This window comes from Heptranchias perlo, chromosome 5, assembly GCF_035084215.1.
Source record: "Heptranchias perlo isolate sHepPer1 chromosome 5, sHepPer1.hap1, whole genome shotgun sequence".
Taxonomy (NCBI): Eukaryota; Metazoa; Chordata; class Chondrichthyes; order Hexanchiformes; family Hexanchidae; genus Heptranchias; species Heptranchias perlo.
In genome coordinates, this window is record NC_090329.1 from 11752360 (window position 1) to 11778208 (window position 25849).

Below are 25849 nucleotides of genomic sequence, written 5' to 3' on the forward strand. Positions count from 1 at the left end.
TTATGTGTTTGTTATGTTTTAAATATTATTTATATGGAGATAAATTGGGCTGCCTCACAATTTAAAATGGTGGCATTTCTGGCACTTGCTAGTAAGTGATAAGTGGCCATCTCCTAGCTGTTTAATAAATGGAAATGGTACTTGGTTCATCTTCTCATTCTTGCTGTTTGCTGATTGAAGTTTTTTTCCGAAGTGAAAGTGGACATCGCCCAGTCAGCATTGTTCAATTAACAGATGGTGACTTCTGATTGTTTAGTCTTTTACCAGTATGATGCTTGAGTAGCTTATGATGTTTTGTATAAAGTGTCGCACCTAAAACCACTTTTATGATGAGACACCCTACAGACATGCGCTGTACGCAAGACTTTTTAATATAGGTAATATACATATCTGCTGCAGGGCTTTGGAAATCTGAAATTGAAGTGTCCAACGGGTGTGTGAGCTATGACATAGAAACAGAAAGATAAAAACAATAAATAAACAAAACCAGCAAATACTGGAAACACAAGGCGGGTCCTTCGGTATCTGTAAGGAGAAAAGGCAGGCCAACATTTCAGATGTAATGCAAAATGTTAGTCTGTCTTTTTACAAATACTGACAGATCTGGTGTGTGTTTGCAGATTTTTCGATTTTCATTTTAGATTTCCAGGAATCTGTTGTGTTTTCTTTCTATTTCAATGCAATAAAATCCAGTTTAAAGGTTATTCAGATGTTATTTTCCACTTATCGATAAATTATATTTCATTGTTTTCGTCTGGTATTTCTTGGACAGAATTGACTGAAATAGATGATTCATAACAGAACCGTGAACTTACTAACCAGGGTGGCAATTGTTCATCCCACCTGGATATTTATTACATCAAAACCATTTCTGGTTCATTCAGTGGAGGTGATCAGAGATTTACAAATGCATAATCGGTTGCTTTTAGGATATTAGGAAACCGATCAAAACATTAAACTCGTTCAATTTGCTGCACCGCTAGATGCCATCAGGAGAAAAAAGAGAAAAGGCCCGTTCTCTTAAATAACACTTCTGCCATGTCATCCGTACGTTTTGACGGGGCACAGCCCTTTGTGTGGTGCTGGTAGCGAGAACACAAGTGACATAAAATGTAAGGGCAGCGTGGGGCTGTGACAAGTACAGGTGGAACGCTGGTCCTGGGTGCAAGGCTCTCCAGAGTTCTTTTGAATTCTTCGCACAAGTGTAGTATTGATAAGATAAGAACAGAAGAATTGTATCTTTTTTTCTTCAAAAAAATACCCTACAGCAATGCATGTATTATATGCATGAAAATAAATGCTCTTCTTAGTTTCCTCTTTTCTTAACAGTAGTGATAAGGTGAGAGTGACTGCCCTTGACATCAAGGTAGCATTTGACCGAGTGTGGCACCAAGGAGCCCTAGTAAAATTTAAGTCAATGGAAATCAGGGGGAAAACTCTTCAGTGGCTGGAGTCATACCTAGCACAAAGGAAGATGGTAGTGGTTGTTGGAGGCCAATCATCTCAGCCCCCGGCCATTGCTGCAGGAGTTCCTAAGGGCAATGTCCTAGGCCAACCATCTTCAGCTGCTTCATCAATGACCTTCCCTCCATCATAAGGTCAGAAATGGGGATGTTCGCTGATGATTGCACAGTGTTCAGTTCCATTCGCAAACCCTCAGATAATGAAGCAGTCTGTGCCCGCGTGCAGCAAGACCTGGACAACATCCAGGCTTGGGCTGATAAGTGGCAAGTAACATTCGCGCCAGACAAGTGCCAGGCAATGACCATCTCCAACAAGAGAGAGTCTAACCACCTCCCCTTGACATTCAACGGCATTACCATCGCCGAATCCCCTACCATCAACATCTCGGGGGTCACCATTGACCAGAAACTTAACTGGACATAAATACTGTGGCTACAAGAGCAGGTCAAAGGCTCGGTATTCTGCGGTGAGTGACTCACCTCCTGACTCCCCAAAGCCTTTCCACCATCTACAAGGCACAAGTCAGGAGTGTGATGGAATACTCTCCACTTGCCTGGATGAGTGCAGCTCCAACAACACTCAAGAAGCTCGACACCATCCAGGACAAAGCAGCCCGCTTGATTGGCACCCCATCCACCACCCTAAACGTTCACTCCCTTCACCACTGGTGCACTGTGGCTGCAGTGTGTACCATCTACAAGATGCACTGCAGCAACTCGCCAAGGCTTCTTTGACAGCACCTCCCAAACCCACGACCTCTCAACTAGAAGGACAAGGGCAGCAGGCACATGGGAACACCACCACCTGCACGTTCCCCTCCAAGTCCACCATCTCGGCTTGGAAAATATCGCTGTTCCTTCATCGTCGCTGGTCAAAATCCTGGAACTCCCTACCTAACAGCATTATGAGAGAACCTTCACCACACGGACTGCAGCGGTTCAAGAAGACGGCTCACCACCACCTTCTCAAGGGCAATTCGGGATGGGTAATAAATGCTGGCCTTGCCAGTAAAGCCTACATCCCACGAACGAATAAAAAAAAATTCCTCTTACAGCCACGTTGAGCAGTGCATGTCTTTCTCCACAGCCTCCTTTTTGTGTGATTCATATTTTAATTTAATTTATTTATGGTGAGCCATTTTTCTACAAATAGCCCAATAGAAGAAACAATTTCATTCTATGACAGCACACGGCTAAGAATTTATACAGCAATATTTCCCAAAATTACATGGAAAAAATTGAGAATCATTACATTTCTATGACTGCAATGAATTTGCACTCTGCAAGGTTTTGAAATGTATGCTTGGGGGGGTCACAGGAAAATAGCATTCTTTGAGGGAAGCCATACTGTTTATTTGCATAAGAACAATCATTGCCCTTCAGAAACTAATTCATTGGGACGGATTTTCCTCTGACAATAATGGCGAGGCTGACAGGGCTCACCGTTAATTCTGTGCATCTGTAAATGCGACTGCTCGTGCCCACTCAAACACGGAAATCCGGAAGTTGCTGTACCAGATGCGACCCTCCTCCGCAAACTCCGCGAGAACGACATCTCGCTGGCTGGCTCCCTGTTAAAGTGAATGGAACGACGTGGAGTGCCTACACTGACCAGATGGATATGAACTAATCTCGCCAAAAAAAGGTACGTCAAGTCATTACAAGTCTAAACATCCTTTTAATGGTGCGTTAAGTCTTAACTACTGTCAAACAACCTCTTTGGCACTGACGATGAGCTTTTACCAGTGTGGAGTCTCATTCCTTCAGATTTTAATTGTTGGACATTTTTTTAAAAAAGTTTTAATTTTTATTTTTTTACTTTTTCTTTCTGTCTCTTTTATATCTGTCTCTTAATTCAATCTTTCTTACCCTGTCTTTATCTTGCTTTCTGTACCTGATCTGATATTAAATTCACCATTCTAACTTACAATTCCTGGCTCTGACTCTGCGCTGCTCATTAACGATTCTTCAATCTGATTGGTTAAGGGGATACCCAGTTGCTTGCCCCGTTCACACAGGTCCCAGATGCCCTGTCGAGGGCGTCGTGCTGGATTGAACACCCCCTGTGAGGAACTTGCCGTGCAAGAGCCCATGAAAAGTCTCTGGACAAGAGCAAGTCGGCGTTCATTCGCTGCTCACAGGAAAATCCTGCCCATTGTGTGAAGTGCTTTGAAAATTTCAGGATTAGGTGCTATGTAAATGCAAGTATTATGTATTATAATTAAAAATACTGTTGTAAAAGAGCATCTTGTATTGAGGGACAGTTGTGTGACTTGGCACATAAATTCCATAAGAACAATCTCTACAAATAATAATACAACAACAGCTTGCATTTATATAGCGCCTTTAACATAATAAAATGCTCCAAGGCGCTTTAGAGGAGCAATTTTCAATTAAACTTTGACACCGAGTCACGTAAGTAGATATTAGGACTGGTCTTGGCGGTTGGTTTTAAGGAGCATCTTAAAGGGGGAGAGGTAGAGAGGCGGAGAGGTTTAGGGAGGGAATTCCAGAGCTTAGGGCTTATGCAGCTGAAGACACGGCCGCCAATAATGGATCGATTAAAACCTGAGATTCGCAAGAGGCCAGGATTGGAGGAGCGCAGAGATCTCATAATGGCTTGGGCCTTACAGTAGTAACAATGCGCTGGTCTCAGGCACACTGAGAGGCATTATTTATACAATGTGTTACCAAGGAGTCTTGCTTGCTTTCGGTGCCACATACGCATGTTTTATGATCATGCAGAGATAAATTTTAGGTTTTCTTTGTAGCAATGTAATTATGTAAGATTATTTAATATAGTTTTACCTGCTTCATGAAGATTCAGAATTACAAAATCTAAATGGGAAACATCAAAGACCAGCAGTTGAACAGAGAGCACATGAAAAGGATATTAAAAGCCTGCAGGATGGATCTCTCTCTCATGTCCCACAACATTTCAGTGCAGTACTGAGGGAGTGCTGCATTGTCAGAGGCGCTGGGGGGGAAAAAAAATTCGATAGGGCCCATTTTTGGGCGCGGGTTGCATGATCCGCTATTACCCCGTGCCTGATGGCCCCTAGGTAGGCAGCATGTGAATTTCGAGCTGCCTACTACTATGATATCTCCGTGCAGCCTGCGCTACCCACACTGCTGAGAGGCTGCAAGGAGAATGAGGAAGTTGGAAATGAGGCGTGCTCAGCGCACGTCATCAGCAGCCTGCACCTCTTAAAGGTGCAGGTGCACATTTTAAATGGGACATACACAGTCCACTAGCAGGAGGGAAAGATGGCCGCAAGGATGGCAGGACCGGTGCGAGAGAGTGCCCCATGCTTCTTGGATGATGCATTGGAGGCCCTGGTGGAAGGTTTGGACGAAAGGAGGGCCAACATGTACCCACAGGGTGGCAGGAGACTCTCCATACTGCAGCTCCGCAGGCACTGGCCCAGGAAGTAAACGCCAGGAGCACTGCACTATGCGCGTGGGTGCAGTGCCGAAGGAAGTTCAATGATTTGACACGAGTGGTCCACTGCTCCATGCATCACACTCCCCATCACCCACCAACCAACAAACACTGCCCATCCACACGCAATGCTGCACTCGACATGCTGCATCTCATCCGCACATAGTACCACACTTGCAGGCCACACAACCACCTCCCACAAGTCACACACACTGGCAGCTATTCGACCATGACAGGCACATCACCCACACACCTTACAGGAGACTCACTGACACACTGTCCTCTGTCTTGCAAGAGAAGGTGGCGCATAACAGCTGGCAGCAGGAGGGACCTGAGGGTGGACGGGCACGTTTACACGTCCTCACCTCCCCTAGAGGAGACAGTGCTGAGAATCATTGGGTGGGCCGTCGCTGCAGCCATCACAACATGCCGCGCTGGAGGTCCCGATGAAGGGGGTCTCTGCATATCCAATGCTCCTTCTCCTTTATCACATCTCCCTCCTCCTATAATCCTTTCTGACTCACGTGCTGCAGATGCTGTCAGCTCGCACATCTTACTTGCTCCTCTCCCCACTCCACAACTCAACCTGTTTCCCTTTGTCATTGCAGATACCCAAGAACATGAGGTGGCATCGTCCGAGGAGGAGGAGGAGGAGGAGGGGGACACTGAAGCCACACCGTCACTCGATCTGACACTTGCTTCCACCAGCTCAGAGACTGACACTGTGCGTCCTTTAGAGGTGAGGTTAGAGGAGGGATCTGCACGTGGTGAGACACCGAGCACAAGTGCACAGGAGCCGGGGCGGGGGGAACGGATACATCAGGTGCCAGCTCGCCGGAGGGTAAGGTCGCTCACTAGTTCTGCTGTGGAGGAGTCAGATGAGGACTTCGATGGGCCAGGCTACAGAAGTTGGCTGATGGGCGTACACCAACAAATGCTTGGGGCACTGGGAAGCCTGCCAGAAAGCTTGCGCACAATGAGAAGGGGCATGGAGGAGTCCAGCTCCAACTTGGCACAGGGCTTTGCACAGAGCTTGGAGCCCATCCTTTCCAACATGGAACGGGTGGTCACCTCCATCAGCGCACCTGTGGAACCCACCATGATGCAACGTCTGATGGCCGATGTCGTTGGTTCCATTGCAGCACAAAGCGATGTCATCAAAGGTCTGCAAGCTACGGTTGCTGCTCAGACTGCTCCTATCGTGGCTCTGGGGACCACTGTGGAACGGGACTTCCAGAGCGTCGCAGCACTCCAGCAATCCGTTCTCTAGCCGATCACCAGGATTGCTGAGGCGCCGCCCCGGGAGAGTGGCAGTGGTGCCATGGCAGCCGGACCTGCTGTCCTCTCTCAGGACGACAGCATTCCTGCTCCCACCCCTGCCACTCTGCCAGTGCCCCTGATGTTGCCTTTCGGCCAGCCAGGCCAGATTGCTGCAGCCGATGGTGCAGTCTGAAGCCGGGCCCTCCCGGCCCAGAGCTGCTCGAGGTTGTCCTCCAAGTCCATCTGGACGTTTCTCCATTGAAGGCCAGCAGCTCCCACCACTAACGCTCCAAACACTGGAGAAGCACCTCGTAGGAGCACTGGGATAGGTAAAGACACACGAACAACAGGCACTAAGGCAATGCACAAGGGTTCTGTTCTGCTTCCATAATTTCATTTATTCATTGATAAATGTGACTTTGAATTTGCATTTGGTGGTGGTTTTTATTATGCAATGAGCTGATAGGGAAACCAATGTGTAATCAGATGGAGGGTGATTTGATTGTCTTTTGGGAGCGGAAAGGTGGGGAGTGTAGGACTGTTGGTGAGTTAGGAGATGTAGTTCAAATTATTGATAGTGGGCACGGATCAGGCGAGCACGCAGAGCCCTTGCAGACAAGGCGTGTGGTTCCTGTTGCACCCTTGTGTCTTCCTCTACTTCCTCTTCTGGCTCCACCCCCTCCTCCTCCTCCTCCTCCTCAGTCTCTTCCTCCTCAGCCTCCTCCTCCTCCACCTCTTGCTCAAGGTCTTCTCCAATCATTGGTGGCAAAGGCTGATCCCTCATGATGGCGAGGTTGTGCAGCAGGCAGCAGACCCCCACGAATCTGCCCACCCGCTCAGGGGTGTACTGCAGGGATCCTCCAGACCGGTCCAGGCAGCGGAAGCGTTGTTTGAGGAGGCCTATGGTGTGTTCCACGAAGTTGCGTGTGGCAGATATGTAGCAGGGAAAACGTTTGATAAAGGGTATGAGAGGTATTGTGGGATATTATACTTCAAAGACAACGGGACAAACCAGATGGACTAAAATGGACTTTTCCAGTGCTGTGTATTCCTTTGTCCCTAGTGAGAGAAGATGAGGAAACCAAGGGAGCGTGAAGTGAAGGAGGAGTAATCTACAACCATTAAAATCTTATATTTCAGTAAAGTCTCCCCTCAGCCTCCTTTTCTTCAGTGTAAAATCAGTAGGCAGCTAATTTGAGTTCCTACTTTTTTTCTGCAGCATAATTGATAATGTTGGGGCCATCTGCAGCTCAGTTTAGAAAACTCCCTCTCATGGTGCACTTTCACTGTAACTACTTGTTTTCGTATCATAGACAAGGTTGTTTTTGAGTTATCAGTTTTTTTTGGGGCTGTGCCAGTTAATCTGAAACTCTTGGCCAGCTTTTGCTAGTTTTTCTAGATTGGCCAGTATGTAACTTCAGTGGTTGCACCCCCCACCTCTCTTGTCAGTGTTCACAGCTCCTCTTGTAGTGTTCCGAGAATCTCCTCCCTCAGTGCTTTCAACTCCCATCACCACCCTGCCCCCAACCCCCACCCCCACCATGCTCCCTGTTACATAATGTTGACCGGAGGTCACCGGTTACGGTTACTGGCTTAGTCCAAAGAGGAGAAGAGTCAATTCTCTCTTAACTCTCAATTCACTTTATTCACGCCGTTAGATCATATACATATGGCTTATACGTCTGGTTAGATATAGACATGCAGATTGCACCAGGTTATACAGTTTTATACCCAAACTAGGATCTAAACGCACACCCACTAGGTTTCTCTGACAGAATATAAAGGATAATACCTGAAAAGGAGATCTGACGCTGGCCAGGCGTTCCGTTCTCTCTCTCTTTCGACATCGTCTCTACGTCCCTGACGTTGGTTCTTCCACTTCCACGATGGTTGGTCTCCGGAGTCTTCCCTGTGGCTCCACGCCCCAGATTCTTCATTCGTATTCCGAACCTTATCTTTTCAAGTTGTGTTGTCTCTCTCTCCCGTTGGTTTAGGCTTGCTCACCTAGTCTGTGTCTTCTCCTCATTGGCTCTGTCCCAAGGACTTAGGTAGCATTACCTCATTACTCCTTTTCTAAATAAGGACTTGTGTCTTATCACATCTCCTTTGTCTTTCACAAAACTTAGCTAATTCAAACCGGTTCCATCCAGCTCAGGCCAGCGACTGAACTCAGGTTACTTCAGTTCAAAAGTTGCTTTTGCCTGTGTGTCAGCAGCTGGGAATCTCAGATTACTGCAGCCCCTGGCCAACAATAAGAACATAAGAAATAGGAGCAGGAATAGGTCATACGGCCCCTCGAGCCTGCTCCGCCATTCAATCAGATCATGGCTGATTTTCAACCTCAACTTCACTTTCCTGCCCGATCCCCATATCCCTTGATTCCCCTAGAGTCCAAAAATCTATCTATCTCAGCCTTGCATATATTCAATGACTGAACATCCACAGCCCTCTGGGGTAGAGAATTCCAAAGATTCACAACCCTCTGCGTGAAGAAATTCCTCCTCATATCTCAGTCTTAAATGGCCGACCCCTTATCCTGCACCTATGCCCCCTAGTTCTAGCCAGGAGAAACAATCTCTCAGCATCTACCCTGTCAAGCCCCCTCATAATCTTATATGTTTCAATGAGATCACCTCTCATTCTTCTAAACTCCAGAGAGTATAGGCCCATTCAACTCAATCTCTCTTCATAAAACAACCCTCTCATCCCAGGAATTAACCTCGTGATCCTTTGTTGCACCGCCTCTAAGGCAAATATTTCCTTCCTTAGATAAGGAGACCAAAACTATACACAGTACTCCAGGTGAGGTCTCACTAAAGCCCTGTACAACTGTAGTAAGACTTCCTTACTCTTGTACTCCAACCCCCTTGCAATAAAGGCCAACATGCCATTTGCTTTCCTAATTGCCTGCTGTAGCTGCATACTAACTTTTTGTGTTCTCTGTTCCCCCCTCAGTGCTCCCAAACCCAGTGTCCTTCCAGTGCACTGCCCCCAGTGCTTCCAGACCCCAACCACTCCACTCCTCTCATGCCCCAACTGCACCTCTTTTGTCCAACAAGCATCTCCAACCCGCCCTACGTTCCCCAAACCCCTCCTTGACAGAGAAAAGTCTGGAGACCTTTGAATGCCTGTATCCTGCTGAGTTTATTCTCTCACTCACCATGAATCAGGCCATGGGAGATCCACTAGAATGTATATAAATAAAATTCTTGGGGCTGCCTCCAGGGGCAGGTGGTGAACCCTGGTTGCAAAACAATCTTGAAGAAAAACGATCAAAATCATTGACTTGAAGCCTGAAACAAATAATTTATCAGCCACAAGAGCTTTGAGATATGGGTTTGGAGATGCATGGAGAAAGTAACATGGATAGACAAGAAAAGTAATGAGATGATGTTGAGAATGTGTTAGAAGGGTGGATGGAAGGAAAAGAAAGATGCATCTGGAGACTGGGAGTTAGTATAGAGAATTAAAGAGAGAAGCACAAGACAGAATGGTTTGGAGAAGAGAAAACTGAGCCGGAACCTACTGATGATGAATTCATCTTCGTAAACAGTTAGATTCCCTCAAGCTCTACTTGAGCAGTAGCTTTAAAGGGATAGGCCAATTTAGCAGCTAAACATCTCAAAAGCTGACTATCCGTGAGCTATATAAATAAAACAGTGGTACTGGAAGGACAGAAAAGTTTGTGGTATATTAATTATGTATCCAAGTATTCCCTTGAATACAGTCCATGTTGAAACTAAGAACGAATTGAGTCCCTTTTCCCACAATTAGTCAATACCGCTAAATAATTGATACAACAGCCAAATAGCAGCCTATCATCTGTAATTTTGCACAAGAATGTGTATCTTGGAGTCCCATTTTTTGGAAAGTGTTTCTGCAGAACACAGAAAAATGCTTGATAAATATTCGACTTAATGTAATGGACAAACTAAATGTTCTTTGAAAAAGGGTTTGGAATATAGGCCTGGAGTTTGCGCTAGAAGTGCCCAGAGTGCGCTGGACACTGTGCTGGTTTCGCCGAGGTGAAGTTACTCTGAAGTTTCCGCGCAAACTCATTAGCATAAGCCCGAACGGAAAATCTTCCACGAATCAGCGCAATTGAGCAGCGTAATCGAAATGAGCCACTCTTCAACTTCGATTTCTGCAGCAGCAGGGCACGGGTCACAGGTCTTATATACCGGGAGGGCAGATCAACTGACTCAATTTAAACTAGCTTGAACTGAATTTTAAACTCATTACTGCAGCAGAAGAAACAGATCTGGGCCAGCGGCCGACTGCTGGTCACTGCCGGTCAGCTGATTAATGGAGCATTCGTGTAACCCACGGGTGCCTTTGCGTCCGAGATTCTGGGTGCAATGTACTGAACCCCCCCGTCGAACTGGCGCAATTGGCAGTAACTCACCTCTCCAACCTGGCGGCATGGCCAGTTTTGTGGGCGGGGACTGCTTTGGGCGAAGGGCCTTTTGAACCAGGGCAAAGTGGTTACGGGCGCAACTCACTTACGCTTAAAATTCCGCGATCTTTAATTTGATTCCGCCAAAATTAAGCTGTTATCTCGGCAGGAATCATGTGGAAACTCCAGACCGTAATGTATTTTTACAATATTTCTCAGTGGGTAATGGCTTGAAGTGTGGAGAATGTTGCTAATCATTTTCAGAAGCTGGGACAAAAGGATATGTGAATAATGTAGTTGCCTCAAGATTACTTTATGGAATTCAGACTGTATGCGTTAATTATAACAGAGATCTATTAAAGTAGCTCACTTGCAAGATTGAGTTTTACATTAATTTCTTTATTTAATAGACTATCTATTTGACACTATTACTAATACAGCAAGAACATAAGAACATAAGAAATAGGAGCAGGAGTAGGCCATTTGGCCCCTCTAGCCTGCTCTGCCATTCAATCAGATCATGGCTGATCTTTAACCTCAACTCCACTTTCCTGCCTGATCCCCATATCCCTTGATTCCCCTAGAGTCTAACAATCTATCTATCTCAGCCTTGAATATATTCAATGACTCAGCAACCACAGCTCTCTGGGGTAGAGAATTCCAAAGATTCACAACACTCTGCGTGGAGAAATTCCTCTTCATCTCAATCTTGAATGGCCGACCCCGTATCCTGCGAATATGCCCCATAGTTCTAGACTCTCTAGACAGGGGAAACAATCTCTCAGCATCTACCCTGTCAAGCCCCCTCATAATCATATTAGTTTCAATGAGATCACCTCTCATTCTTCTAAACTTCAGAGAGTATAGGCCCATTCTACTCGACCTCTCTTCACAGGACAACCCTCGCATCCCAGAAATTAATCTAGTGAACCTTCATTGCACCACCTCTAAGGCAAGTATATCCTTCCTTAGATAAGGAGACCAAAACTGTACGCAGTACTCCAGGTGAGGTCTCACCAATGCCCTATACAGCTGGAGTAAGACTTCTGTACTCGTTTACACCAACCCCCTTGCAATAAAGGCAAACACACCGTTTGCCTTTCTAATTGCTTGCTTTACCTGCATACTCACTTTTTGGGGGTGATTTTAAACCCCAAGAACGGGTGGGTTGGGGGGTGGGTGTGAGTCGAAAATAATTGTTTTTTGGGTCGCGACCGTAACCCGGCTTTATTTCCGGGTTTAACGTCAGCGTGTAAAAGTACAAGCTTCCCACTGGGAATGCAAAGTCAGAAAATGTTGCGATTGCGACCCAAAAAAACAACTATTTTCAACTCCCACCCGTCCCCAACCCACCTGTTTTTCGGGTTTAAAATCACCCCCTTTGTGTTTCTTGTACAAGGACACCCAAGTCTCTCTGAACACCAACATTTAATAGTTTCCCACCATTCAAACAATATTCTGTTTTTCTATTCTTCCTACCAAAATGAATAACCTCACATATCCCCACATTATACTCCATCTGCCATCTTCTTGCCCACTCACTTAATCTGTCTATATCCCATCTAGCTTTGTATCATCAGCAAACTTGGATACATTACACTCGGTCCCTTCATCTAAGTCATTAGATAGATCGTAAATAGCTGAGGCCCAAGCACTGATCCTTGCGGCACCCCACTAGTTACAACCTGCCAACCTGAGAAAGACCCGTTTATCCCTACTCTCTGTTTTCGGTCCTTTAACCAATCCTCTATCCATGGTAATATATTACCCCCAAACCCATGAGCCCTTACCTTGTTTAACAACCTTTTATGTGGCACCTAATCGAATGCCTTTTCAAAATCCAAATATACTACATCCACTGGTTCCCCTTTATCTACCCTACTAGTTACTTCCTCAAAAAACTCTAATGAATTTGACAAACACGATTTCCCTTTCATAAAACCATGTTGACTCTGCCTAATCATATTATGATTTTCTAAATGCCCTGTCACCACTTCCTTAATAATGGTTTCCAGCATTTTCCCGACGACTGATGTCAGGCTAACTGGCCTATAGTTCCCTATTTTCTCTCTCCCTCCCTTCTTGAATAGTGAGATAACATTTGCTACCTTCCAATCCACTGGGACCGTTGTAGAATCTGGGGAATTTTGGAAGATCGTAACAAATGCGTCCACTATCTCTGCAGCGACCCCTTTCAGAACCGTCGAATGTAGGCCAACAGGGGATTTGTCGGCTTTTAGACCCATTAGTTTGTCCAGTACTTTTTCTCTAGTGATGTTAATTGTAATAAGTTCCTCACTCTCATTTACCCCTTGGTTCCCCATTATTTTTGGTATGCTTTTTGTGTCTTCTACTGTGAAGACAGATACAAAATATTTGTTTAGCGCATCTGCCATTTCCTTATTCCCCATTATAATTTCCCCTGTATCAGCCTCTAAGGGACCAACGTCTACTTTTGCTACTGTTTTCCTTTTTACATATTGTAGAAGCTCTACAATCTGTTTTTATATTTCTTGCTAGTTTACTTTCATATTCTATTTTCTCCCTTTTTATCAATTTTTTGATGGTCCTTTGTTGTTTTCTAAAACTCTCCCAATCCTCAGGCTTGTTACGATTCTTGGCAACATTATAGGCCTCTTCTTTCAATCTAATACTCTCCTTAACTTCTTGAGTTAGCCACGGGTGGATCACTTTTCCTGTGGAGTTTTTATTTCTCAATGGAATGTATATTTGTTGATAATAAAGTGTCAGATTATAAGGGCCACCTATGACACTAAAAACTGTTGGGTCCCTGTGTACTGTTAACCTGCACCTTGATGAGCACAACTATAGTAGAAAAAATATTGAAAAAACATATCACAGCAAAATTTATTTTACAATTCAAACATCATCAATCTTACACTGTAAGTGTCAGGGAGATACAGTGCATTGAAAGCATATTTATTTTATACATGTTGCAGTCATAATGATGAAATCTAGTAATGATGAATTTACTATTTTGTTAAATGTGGTTGCCAAGCTCTGATTTTCTTGTTTGAAATCGTAATTGTCACATTGAGAAATAGACAGATTTTGGTCATTATTTTTCACAGGAAAATAGCTTACACAGAAAAAGCTCGTAAGTTGCTCTAAACTTTGTAGAAAACTATTTGTCTTTCCAACACACAAGTATCAGCTCCACTTTCCAAATCACTTACTTTTAACCCAATAATCCCCTTCCTACATATTAAGTGTCCCTTCAACTAAACATTTCACCCACATTAGATGTTAGTGCTGAGCATTCCGCCAAATTCCAAAATCAAACTAACTTCAGTTGGCAATTTTGGGTTAAGTGCAAAATATCCAAATGCACAATCTACCTCTGCTTGCCTGCCATTATGACAGGTAATGAGTAAGCAGTTTGAGCCAAAGGTAGATGGAGAGTTTTAAGATTTGTTTTATTTCATTGTCCAGTGATGGGTATTCTTTTCTGCTGTCGTGTTGAGAGTATCCAGTCCTTGGTGGTCGAGTGGAACTATTGATCATTGGCTGTCCAGGCACAGGGTCTGTGCCTGGTTGATTTGATAGTTATTGAGGGGAGGGTATCAACCTGTGGCTGGCTTGTGGTACAATACATAAATGTTTTCTCCAGTGGTGTAGGCAGACTGATTGGCCAAATGGATGTGCCGATTCCGAGCGATGTGTTCTCCCTGCAGTTGGGGAAGGAACGCGTTCATGGTCTCTGCCAATCGAGGGAGGCTGGTCCCTGTGAATTAACCTTCAGCTTGGTGAATACTTGAATTGCACAGGTACTGAACATGAAATCGCAGGACCCGAGATGCTCATCTTAGCCCCGCGTGACATGTTTAAACACACCTTGGTTTAGCTCACCTTATTCACCTGTCAGTCAGAAACAATGAATCTTAAACATGAGAGGGGGATTTCTCAATGCGGGTGGGGGGGGAATCGCTGGCAGAAGGAATCAGAATGAGACTCTGCCCACATATCAAACCCCACTATGACTCTAATCCATTTTTCTGGATCAGGGCCTGTAAGTATGCAGAGTGCACACCCACAGTTTCCCCGCTTTTAGAATCATAGAACCATACAGCACGAAGGAGGCCATTCGGTCCATCGTGCCTATGTTGGCTCTTTGTAAGAGCTATCCAATTAGTCCCACATCCCTGTTCTTTCCCCAGAGCCCTGCAAATTTTTCCTTTTCAAGTATTTATCCAATTCCTCTTTGAAAGTTACTATTGAATCTGCTTCCACTGCCCTTTCAGGCCGTGTATTCCAGATTATAACAACTCGCTGTGCAAAACAATTTCTCCTCATCTCCCCCTTGGTTCTTTTTCCTAAATATTTTGGCATTGCACCCCAGGGCGATTCATTTTTCACATTCCTGGCTACTTCAGCGTTCAATATGTTTGTGCTCTCACACCTTTCTGTCTAAACAGTGTTTTGACCTGCAGACTGATATACAAACATCACATTCCAGTTCCAAGCTTCACATTAACGTTGACGGTGAAATATTGTGGAAACTGCAGAAGAAATCGATGCAGAAGGTGATGCTTTTCTTGGGTGAATTTTTGTTGTTCAGCAAGATAACAGACCTCAGTCAGGAAAGGAACATTTTGGACTTCCTGCAGCCGCACAACATTGAGCAGTCCGAGGTCAGATCCAATTTGGTACTAATTTCAGGTACTTTTGTGGTGTTGGCTCATGCCCACTAGGAATTGGTCTCATGTATTGTATCATCCTTACAAAGATATAAGACTTCCATTGATCAGTTTGGGCTGAATTCGTTGAGGTACAAGAGGTGAAATAACAGTTCTCATTTGCTGACTTGAGGACATAAATTTGAAGCAGTTTTTTTAGGAACAAATTCTCCCATTATTTATTTATTTATTTGCTCGTTTATTTTATAAGGAGTGAGCCTTTTGGATAATCTGCACTCCCTGCATGATGGAAATACAATTTAAAAGAATGGTAAAATATTGATTAAAAAAGACTGAATTTTTACAATCTTAATACTAAAGTATGACTTGGCCCAGTTCCCCAAGCTGATAACGAATCTTAATGTGTTTTCTACTTCACAACAAAATGTTCAGAAAACCATATATTTGTGTCAATTGCCTGCTGCTCTCATTGCTCACACAATACGCTCGTGGCATGCTAGAAGATTTTACTGGGCACGTGTGTAAAATAATGCATCGGCTGCTTTTGCTATTAGATTTTATTCACCGAATCAGTATAATGTTAACAGTACAGAATATATAAACTGGAGCCATTGCATTGAATTAAAGCTGAGTATGAATGTAGATAACAAATCTCCATAATCTGTTGACTTTATTGCAACCAGGTTTCTTAACCTTCTCTAAAGAGGGTTTGCAATCATTCACTCATTGCTGAAGGTATTCAGGTCCCATCTTATATCATAAATTTACACAATAAGTATTCTGAGTTCACAAAAATATCAAAGTAATTGACTGGAAAAAAAGCTAATTTTGAGGGGATGAGAATAGAACTAGAGCAGGAAAACTGGACATTTTTTTTGGACAGACATAGAAAAAGAGCACATCAATGGAGTTCAGGAGAAATATATTCCTCTAAAAAGCAAGAACAATCTAGCCAGTAATTACACACCATGGATGAATGAAGAAGTAAGGGCAAAATTGAAACTAGTGTGATTTCTATATTTAAAAAGGGAGATAGAACAAATTTAGAACAAATCTTTACTCAAAGATGTAATAGCAAAACATCTAGAGAAGGAAAATATAATAAAGAATCGTCAGCACTGATTTCAGAAGGGAAAATCATGCTTGACCAAACTTACTGAATTCTTTGAAGAAGTAACAGGAAGAGTGGACAAGGGTAATGCAGCAGATGGGATTGGGGGTAATATATTAGCACGGATGGAGGATTGGTTAATGGACAGAAAACAGAGAGTAGGGATAAACGGGTCATGTTCAGGTTGGCAGGCTGTTACTAGTGGGGTGCCACAAGGATTAGTGCTGGGGCCTCAGCTATTTACAATCTATATTAATGACTTAGATGAGGGGACCGAGTGTAATGTATCCAAGTTTGCTGACGATACAAAGGTAGGTGGGAAAGTAAGCTGTGAGGAGGAAACAAAGGTCAGGATTTTGACTTGGAGCCGAGAAGGGGGTGGGGGATTGAATCACCGACTGGAAACCCGGAAGTACGGTTTTCCCGGATGTCCTTACGATTTTGACATAAGGACATCTTTTATTTTTTGTTGTCGGTTTCCTGACGGACAGGCCGGCCTGATTGACAGGCCGGTCTCAGTCAGACAGGAGCAGAGCAAGGAAGAGGACGTGTTCAGGTAAGTCTTAGATTGTATGGATGGGGGGGGGATCAGGGTTGAGCATGGGGTCATGGGTGGGCACATGGGCATTGAGGGGCATGGGGGCATCAGTGGACACCGGTGGGCACAAGGGCACTGGGGGCATGGGGGTTACGGGGAGCTGGGGGTCAGTCATCGGGGGGGGAGGGGGAGGTCAGTTATCGGAGGTCAGTCACTGAGGAGTCAGTCATGGGGTGGGCGATCGGGTGTCAGTCACTGGGGGTAAGTCACCAAGTTGGAAGGGGTCGGGATCGGGGGTCATCGTCTGGGTCCGCGATCGTTTGTGGGGGGTGGGGGGTCGCGCGATCATTGTGGGGGTAGCTGCAGGTAGGCTTGTTGGGCCTGGGGGAAGCACTCCTGCTTCTCTGGACCCACAAGCTGCGCTATAAAGGCACTTACCTGCAGTTTCGGGCCTTCTCGCCTCCTCTCATGAGTCGTGAAGGAGAAGGTCCGGGAATCCCGGCCCCCAGGGGTTGAAATCGCATAACCTTTCAAAATGGAGGCCCGCAACCTCTTTGAAAGGTTTTAGTGACCAAACCCGCCTCCTGAGAGCGGTTTGATTGCCCGCCCCTCGTCCTGTCCCTGTGTTGCAATTTTTAATGCCCCCCACCCCCAACCCATCCGTTTTTCACAATTATAATCCTCCCCAAAGAGTCTGCAAAGAGATATAGACAGGTTAAATGAATGGGCAAGAAAGTGGCAGATGGAGTATAATGTGGGGAAATGTGAGGTTATTCACTTCGGTAGGAAGAATAGAAAAACAGAATTTTTTTAAATAGCGAGAAACGATTAAATGTTGATGTTCAGTGAGATTTGGGTGTCCTTGTCCACGAAACACAGAAAGTTAACATGCAGGTAAGCAATTAGGAAGGCAAATGGTATGTTGGCCTTTATTGCAAGGGGGTTGGAGTACAAGAGTATGGAAGTCTTAGTACAATTGTACAGGACTTTAGTGAGACCACACCTGGAGTGCTGCGTACAGTTTTGGTCTCCTTACCTAAGGAAGGATATACTTGCCTTAGAGGCGGTGCAACGAAGGTTCACTAGATTGATTCCTGGGATGAGAGGGTTGTCCTATGAGGAGAGATGGAGAAGAATGGGCCTATATTCTCTGGAGTTTAGAAGAACGAGAGGTGATCTCATTGAAACATATAAAATTCTTAGACGGCTTGACAGGGTAGGTGCGGAGGGGCTGTTTCCCCTGGCTGGAGAGTTTCGAACTAGGGGGCATAGTCTCAGGATAACAAGTGGTCGATTTAGGACTGAGATGAGGAGGAATTTCTTCACTCAGAGGGCGGTGAATCTTTGGAATTCCCTACCCCAGAGGGCTGTGGATGCTCAGTTGTTGAGTATATTCAAGACTGAGATTGACAGACTTTTGGACTCTAAGGCAATCAAGGGATATAGGGATCGGGTGGGAAAGTGGAGTTGAGGTCGAACATCAGCCATGATCTTATTGAATGGCAGAGCAGACTCGAGGGGGTGTATGGCCTACTCCTGCTCCTATTTCTTATGTTCTTATGTAATATATTTGGATTTCCAAAATGCCTTCGATAAGATGCCGCCTTGTAGACTCATGGCTAAGGTCAGAGCATGTGGAGTCAGGGGAGAAGTAGCAGAATGGATAGCAAACTGGTTACAGAATAGAAATCAGAGAGTAGGGGTTAAGAGTAGCTACTCAGACTGACAAAAGGTAGAAAGTGGTGTTCCACAGGGATCGGAACTACAATCTCAAAATTTGCAGATGGGACCAAATTGGGGGGTGGAGTTAATACAAAGGAAGAATGTGTCAAAAAGCAAGAGGGCATTTAATAAACGTGCAGAATGGGCGTGTAATTGGCAAATTAATTTCAATATAGATAAGTGTGTGGTGGTGCATTTTGGTAGGAAGAATAAGGATAATAAGAGTGTAAATGGGATAGAGGAGCAAAGGGATCCAGGGGTACAGATACACAAATCACTAAAAGTAGCGAGGGAGGTTAATAAGGCCATAAAAAGGCAATTCAAGCACTGGTTCATTTCTGGAGGGATAGAATTGAAGAGCAAAGTTATGTTAAACTTGTATAGAACCTTGGTTAGACCACACTTGGAGTACTGTGCACAGTTCTGATCTCCATATTATAAAAAGGATGTAGAGGCATTGGAGAGGGTGCAAAAAAGATTCACAAGGATGACACTAGAACTGGGAGGATATACTTATCAGGAAAGGCTGAACAGGCTGGGACTCTTTTCTCTCCAAGAGAAGGCTGAGGGGTGACCTGATGGAGGTCTTTAAGATAATGATAGGGTTTGATAGGGTAGATATAGAGAAAATGTTTCCACTTGTTGGGGAGTCCAAAACTAGAGGTCATAAATATAAAATAGTTGCTAATAAATCCAATAGGGAATTCAGGAGAAACTTCTTTACCCAAAGAGTGGTAAGAATGTGGAACTCGTTACCACAAGGGGTAGTTGAAGGAATAACATAGATGCATTTAAGGGGAATCTAAATAAGCACATGAGGGAGAAAGGAATAGAAGTGTATCCTGATAGGGTTTACATGAAGTAGGGGTGGGAAGAGACTCGTGTAGAGTATAAATGCTGGCATAGACCAGTTGGGCGGAATGGCCTGTTCCTGTGTTGTAGTTTCAATGTAACTTCGATGTAAAGGTAAGTACATATGAAGGATGTCATTCAGCCTTCAAGTTTTGCCTTCCATCGAAATTTACAGTGCCCCCATCACAGCATCTAACTGTTGGACTATTCCAGAATTTCGGCCTCCACTACCCAACCTGGAGGACCATTCCAGGTATTAATTACTCTTTGCAAGAAGAACTTCCAGGTCTTCCTTTCTCTCTCCACACAGCATCTTTTACACCTGGATAAAGTCTTCTTTCATTTGCTGCTTTTCATGGCTCAAAAGTCTGAGGTCTAGAGATTGTTTATGGTCTGTTTTCAGACGCGTAACCAGTGGCGCACAGCCAGCGCGCGCCCCAACCAGAAGGCCTGAGGTCGGCCCAAGGGCCTCATTTACATCATTTGGATAAGCTGCCGGCACCTGTCGTGACTCCACAGGCAGCTCACTTTTTACTTTAAGTGAATATAGGGCCTCTTGCTTTGGCAGCAGCGGTCCCAAGGTAAGACCCGCAAGGTGGTGGGAGTGGGGGAAGGTGGAACATCAACGAGTGCGGGACAATTGCGAGTACTGTGGAGTTGGGTGGAGCACTCCTGCTCCTCCTGGCTCTGTAAAAATGTTTACATTTTTAAAAAAACTGACCTTTTGGTGGCGGCTACTGAAGAATCCTCAGGGGTGGACAAATGTAAGGAATCTTACAACAACAGGTTATAGTCCAACAGTTTTATTTGAAAATCACAAGCTTTCGGAGGCTTTCTCCTTCGTCAGATGAAGTGACTATAACCTGGTGTTGTAAGATTCCTTACATTTGTCCACCCCAGTCCATCATCCACATCATGAATCCTCAGGGGAGCAGACCCAGTGACTACTGTGCTTCGCGCTGCCTCATTTAGAAGAGGGGTCCCAAAACAGGCATTGGGCCCCTCATTTATGTAAGGGGCCAAAAGTCTGTTTTATGCAGCTGGCAGGAACACCTGAGAGATCATCTGACCCAATTTCGCATCGGATGTCTTTCAGGAGTCCTGGGGGCACAGGACTACAGTCCCTGAAATTGGCCCTCCTTGCACCCATTGTATGCTCGTAAAATGGGCGCAACGAGGTCCAATTTCTCTCCTTGAGTTTTTCCAACATTTGCTTATTGCTCGTTGCCTTATGGCCCTTTTTTATTCCTTCAGCATACAGTCCTGTTCAGCTCCAGACACCACACAATATGCGTTTCTCTTTCAAGCAGCCAGAAGCCGCCTAATCAAGATCTTCATGCGGTTTGCCTCTGAATGGTAGACCCTGATTATCAATTATATTACAGTCTGTGTTTGGAGTAGCTCTTTGTTTGCAGATTATTGTGATGTTTCGGCCTGTCTTGAAACACAAAGCTGTGTATCCATTTAATTCCCAAATGTTTTAACCTTGTGGAGATTGGGTGCTGCAGTAAATTAGCACGTTGTCCTTTCAAACTAGGACCTGGGATCACATCCACACCAGACGGGGGGTATAAGTTTCTTCTGAGAGTATAAATGAATCTGGTCAGCTTCAATGCAGTTCCTAGATGGCATTGGCCCCCAGCACAAGTCTACCTGTTATTTAATACCAATTTTGACAGTAAATTGGCCAACTCACTTAGGCCACAAAAATGGATGGTATCCGAAAAATTATTGGGGCTCTTCTGAAGTTGGCGGTAAATTGTTAGAAAAGAGTTGATAGTGCTTTATTTTCCATCTGACCACTCCTGGCCTGAGATGAGTCAAAACCAAAAGTTATAACATCACGAAAGGCTGCCGTTATTTTATTTTTAATTTGTTGTAATTTTTATGCTCTTCGTGTTGACAGATACCACGTCGGCCAATGGAACATTTTTGCACTTTTGACAATGTTAGCATAGCAAAGACCAGATGAAGACTGACACTTTTCTCAAAAATGCATATCAGCCCAACCTCAGAGAAACACCACCACACCCCTCACTGAACTAATGTGACTTTTTCCAAAAACAGATATCCTTGTGACCTCTCTGGGTAATGTTGCTGGTTTGATCCCAGTTACTTCTGGATTATGGGCAGTTTTCTACAGCGCACTCACATTTATCCGACCGGGGAATAGAGGCCCATCTTATCAATGTGGATTGAATCTAAACCCAGGCTACAGAAGTGGAAGGATTCAATGCACCGCTGTTTCCCCTCATATGCAAGTCGAGCAGCCTTTGATTCTGAGTGAGCTTTGCGAACCTAAATTCTTTCTCACTGCTTACTGAAGTCTCACAATCCTCACACAACATTTAAAGCAAGTATGTACCAAATATTAAACATTTCCTTTTAAACAGTGAGTTGCTACAATCATTAATAGAAACTTATCGATTATCTCCTTATTATTTCTCTTTAGTTTCTAAAAAAAATTGTACCACTGTAAACTGGATTTTTTAACCTTGAATCTTGAAGATTATATTTGGATAATTTTGCACCTCTGATGTCAGTTGCCTATTGTGAATGCCCCTTTAAGAGGTAACTTTATATTCTTGGCAATGAGCTTCACCTGCTAGGAGCACATATCAGGAATTTGAGTGCTGGCTGCATAGGATTTTCCTTTCTTTAAAATTAATGGATAGAAAACGATGGGGAGTACAAATTTGTAAAATAACCCTTTTAATGTCACAAACCCAGTACATCCTAATGTGCCCTCTCACATTTCCAACCTACTTATACTGACGCAAAAACAGAAAATATTGGATAAACACAGCAGGCCTAACAGCATCTGTAGCAAGAGAAGACCGGTTAACAATTTGGGCGTAGATTTGAAATGTTTACTGTCTCTTTACAGCTTCTGGTGGATCCTGCTGTGTAATTTCAGCATTTTCTGTTTTTCTTTTCGATTTCCAGCATCAGCAATTTATCTCTCTTTATTCTGTATTTTAAGGAGGCGGACATACAGATGAGTATGTCATCATTTTTTTGTTTAGAGCTTCGCTTATCCACTGACATTCATTCTATTCTGAAACCAACCTCATTTATATATCAACAACAACATATCTGTGTTAAGTGCAGCAGTGTATTTTTACTTTCATTTCTGGATTGATGCTGAGCTGATTTGCATAGGTGATCTAATAGTTTAAAGTCAAGTCATGGAGCTGCAAAATGACAGTGAACAGATAACGTCAGGATTCCAGATGTTTTCTTGAATTTCTTAGTAAATACAAATATATCATCTTTACTATAAACTTGTAATTTGATGGTGAACTTTATAATTACTCTTTAGGTCAATGCAATGACTGAAATAACTTCTCTAACTAAAACCTAATTATGTCAAAAACAAATTTCATAATCTTTATCATCAAAATTATACGTTGTATTAATCTCCATGTGTAGCATTGACCAATGCGAGAGTGGGATATTGCTTAAACATTCTCTCCACATTTGGCTTCTCTTCATTCATGCCCTCAGTATGCTTTGTCAGCATGTTAAATATTGAAAAACACTGTGGGAGAAAAGATAATTATTATCTTTCTGACAGCCAGGTATCACTTCACTGGATGCTATAGTAAATATCACAGACTTAAACAGGACTGATAATGACATTTTGAATATCTTGAAAGTTAATGTGACCTGTTAGAGCAAAGCGAGAAAAAGTGCCCGTGTCGGATGTGAGTGAGGGAGAAAAAGAAGACTTACATTTATATAGCACCTTTCACAACCTCAGGATGTCCCAAAGTGCTTTACAGCCAATGAAGTACTTTTTGAAGTGTAGTCACTGTTGTAATGTAGGAAACGCAGCAGCCAATTTGCTCACTGCAAGGTCCCACAAACAGCAATTTGATAATGACCAGATAATCTGTTTTAGTGATGTTGGTTGAGGGATAAACATTGGCCAGGACACCAGGGACGACTCCTCTGCTCTTCTTTGAAATAGTGCAGAGGGCAGATGGGGCCTCGGTTTAACGTCTCATCCGTCAGAAAGGCGAACATGTATTGTTGCAATCATTCCACAAGATAAGGAAGGTAGCAGTAATATTGGTGTTCTCATCAGTCAGGAACTGAATTATTTGTATCTTGTACATCTTTAACTTTCTTTTGACTTAAACTCAATTTTTTAAAAATATGGTAAGTGAGCATCATTTTTCATCAGACACTTCCATTTTAAGCAAAATATTGATAAGTTACGTATTTTTTTATAATTAATTTAAAATGCCATAATGTAAACTATAAAATTATCTTTTGATAAACTATAACAAAATTTATATTGGTATTGCAGCTGTTAATTAGTGGTGAATTTTAAGTATAAGCTAATTGTTGTATGAATTATGGTGGTTGTTTGTCAGTTGTTATCGAAATGTTTGAAGTGGTTAGTCAGACAAAACCCTACCTCAAATTTGCACTGGAGCCACGCGTGGTGCAAAGAGCAACTTAATATAAACCTATGGTCACACGCTGAGCAACGGCAAGATAAGTCCAACTACAAAGACACTTTTGCAAAAGGTAATAGGCCAGAATTTGCTGTCAAAGTAACGGGGAGGTTAATGGCACTGGCCGTTATTTATGCACAAATGGTACAGCAACTTCAGGCGAGGGGCAGATGCGCGGTTAAACGCAAATATCCAAAAGTTGCTGTCGGAGTTGCGCTGCTCCGCTATTAGCTTCACGAAAACAGTATCTTCATGTTTAACCATGCATCTGCCCCTCGCCTGAAGTTGCTGTACCATTTGCACATAAATAACGGTGAGCCCCATTAGCCTCACCATTGAAATGCATTGAACGGCGTGAAGTTACTGTATCTGCGCGGTAGATATGAACGAAACTCTCCACAGAAAGTTAAGTCAAGTCATTTCAAGTGTAAGTACCCGTTTAATGATGTGATAAGTGATAATTACTGCCAATCAACCTCTCTGGCACTAAAAATTAGCTATTACAAGTGTAGAGTCTCATTCCTTCAGGTTTTAATTATTGTTGGAGATTTTAAAAATGTCAAATTTAAAATATTATTTTTTTAAGCTTTTCCTTTCTGTCTCTTTTCTCGCTCTCTCTTAATCCACTCTTTCCCTCTCTATTTTTCTTTGTCTACCTGATTTGACATTGAATTCACTCACTCTAATTTACACTTCCTTCTCAGTCCTTGCGCTGTTTATTTCACAATCCTTTAATCTGATTGATTGAGGAGATACACAGTTACTTGCCCTGTTCACCCAGGTCCCAGATGCCCTGTTTCCCTCGCTGCGACGTTATCAGCTCACACTTTCAGCAAAAAATTAAAAAACCTAAATGTGCAAGGGCAAGTTTACAGATGCTGTTAGATGCCCTACCACAGGAAATTATGGCCCTACAAAAAAGTGGGCTCTTTGAGTTATTTTTCAAACTAGAAACAGACGTGCCCTTCAAATAATGCGTGGCCATTGTACAAAAAAAAATCAAAAGAGAGATTGCTTTGTAATGCCTGAATAGAGCCTTTCCTTTGTTAATGATACAATCCTGTAAATGGTACTCTTAGCCTCGCTTAGCGCTGTGTGCCTCATTTGCATATAATTTGCATAGTCAATTGCATGGTTCAACGCAGAGTTTCACGGTAAACAATTTTAGTGCAAACAATATTAAAATTGCACTTATTATAACTGGAATGGGTAGATTAATCACAGAAATTAAAAATAGGGAATGCTGAAAATGCATAGCTCAGTTCAGCCAGCAACTGAAAGAGAAAGATAGGTTAATTTTTCTCTCTTCACTTCTGCTAATCTGCTGTAGATCTTCAACATTTATGATTTAATTTCAGATTTCATGGGTTATTTTTCCTACTTTTACAATTAAAGTGTTCTTTAAGTGTTTGGAGCAGGTCATTGGAGTTACGCTCTGTGCATTGGCCCGCCCGGCCAGCTCTCTTCACTGCTGCTGACTAATTTACCGGGGCACCTGTTGCCGATCTGAAGCAAAGAGGACCTCACTTGTTTCATCAGGACCTCCAAGGCAGTATCTGAAAATCAGGCTGTCCTGGCCACCATCATTCTGCCTGTGGCCTAAGTAACGTTCTGTCCGTTCACCATCACTGAACACTCCACCTCCCCTTTAAGAGCAGCAGGCTGGCTTTAAGAAGCGGCAGACCTGCCAGATTTCCCGTCCTCCTTAATGACAAGCTGCCTATAGGCAGCGTGATCAGTGCTGGCAGCTCACCACCAGTATTTTGATTGATTGGGCCTCCCACCGACATCGACAGACAGGCTGAGTGCATGTTCCCTCCTCTCCCACCCCTGCCTGATCTATGCAGAAGAGAAAAACCACCCCCTCCCATTTCAACTGACTTCCAATTTTGTTGAGTAAAGGCTGTTTTGTTTGGTGGAATGTGATTGTGAGCTCTGACC

At 43.7% G+C, this 25849-nt stretch overlaps 1 protein-coding gene across 1 annotated transcript in view; it reads right to left on the bottom strand.

Moving 5' to 3' along the window:
• Positions 1 to 22137: 22137 nt before the first annotated feature.
• The window catches only part of myom2b (myomesin 2b), a 154830-nt gene continuing 151118 nt past the window's right edge, over positions 22138 to 25849 (bottom strand). The window contains exon 40 of the mRNA XM_067984018.1: positions 22138 to 22983. The gene's annotated coding sequence lies outside the window, so the exon portion shown is untranslated. The remainder of the gene's footprint in view (positions 22984 to 25849) is intronic.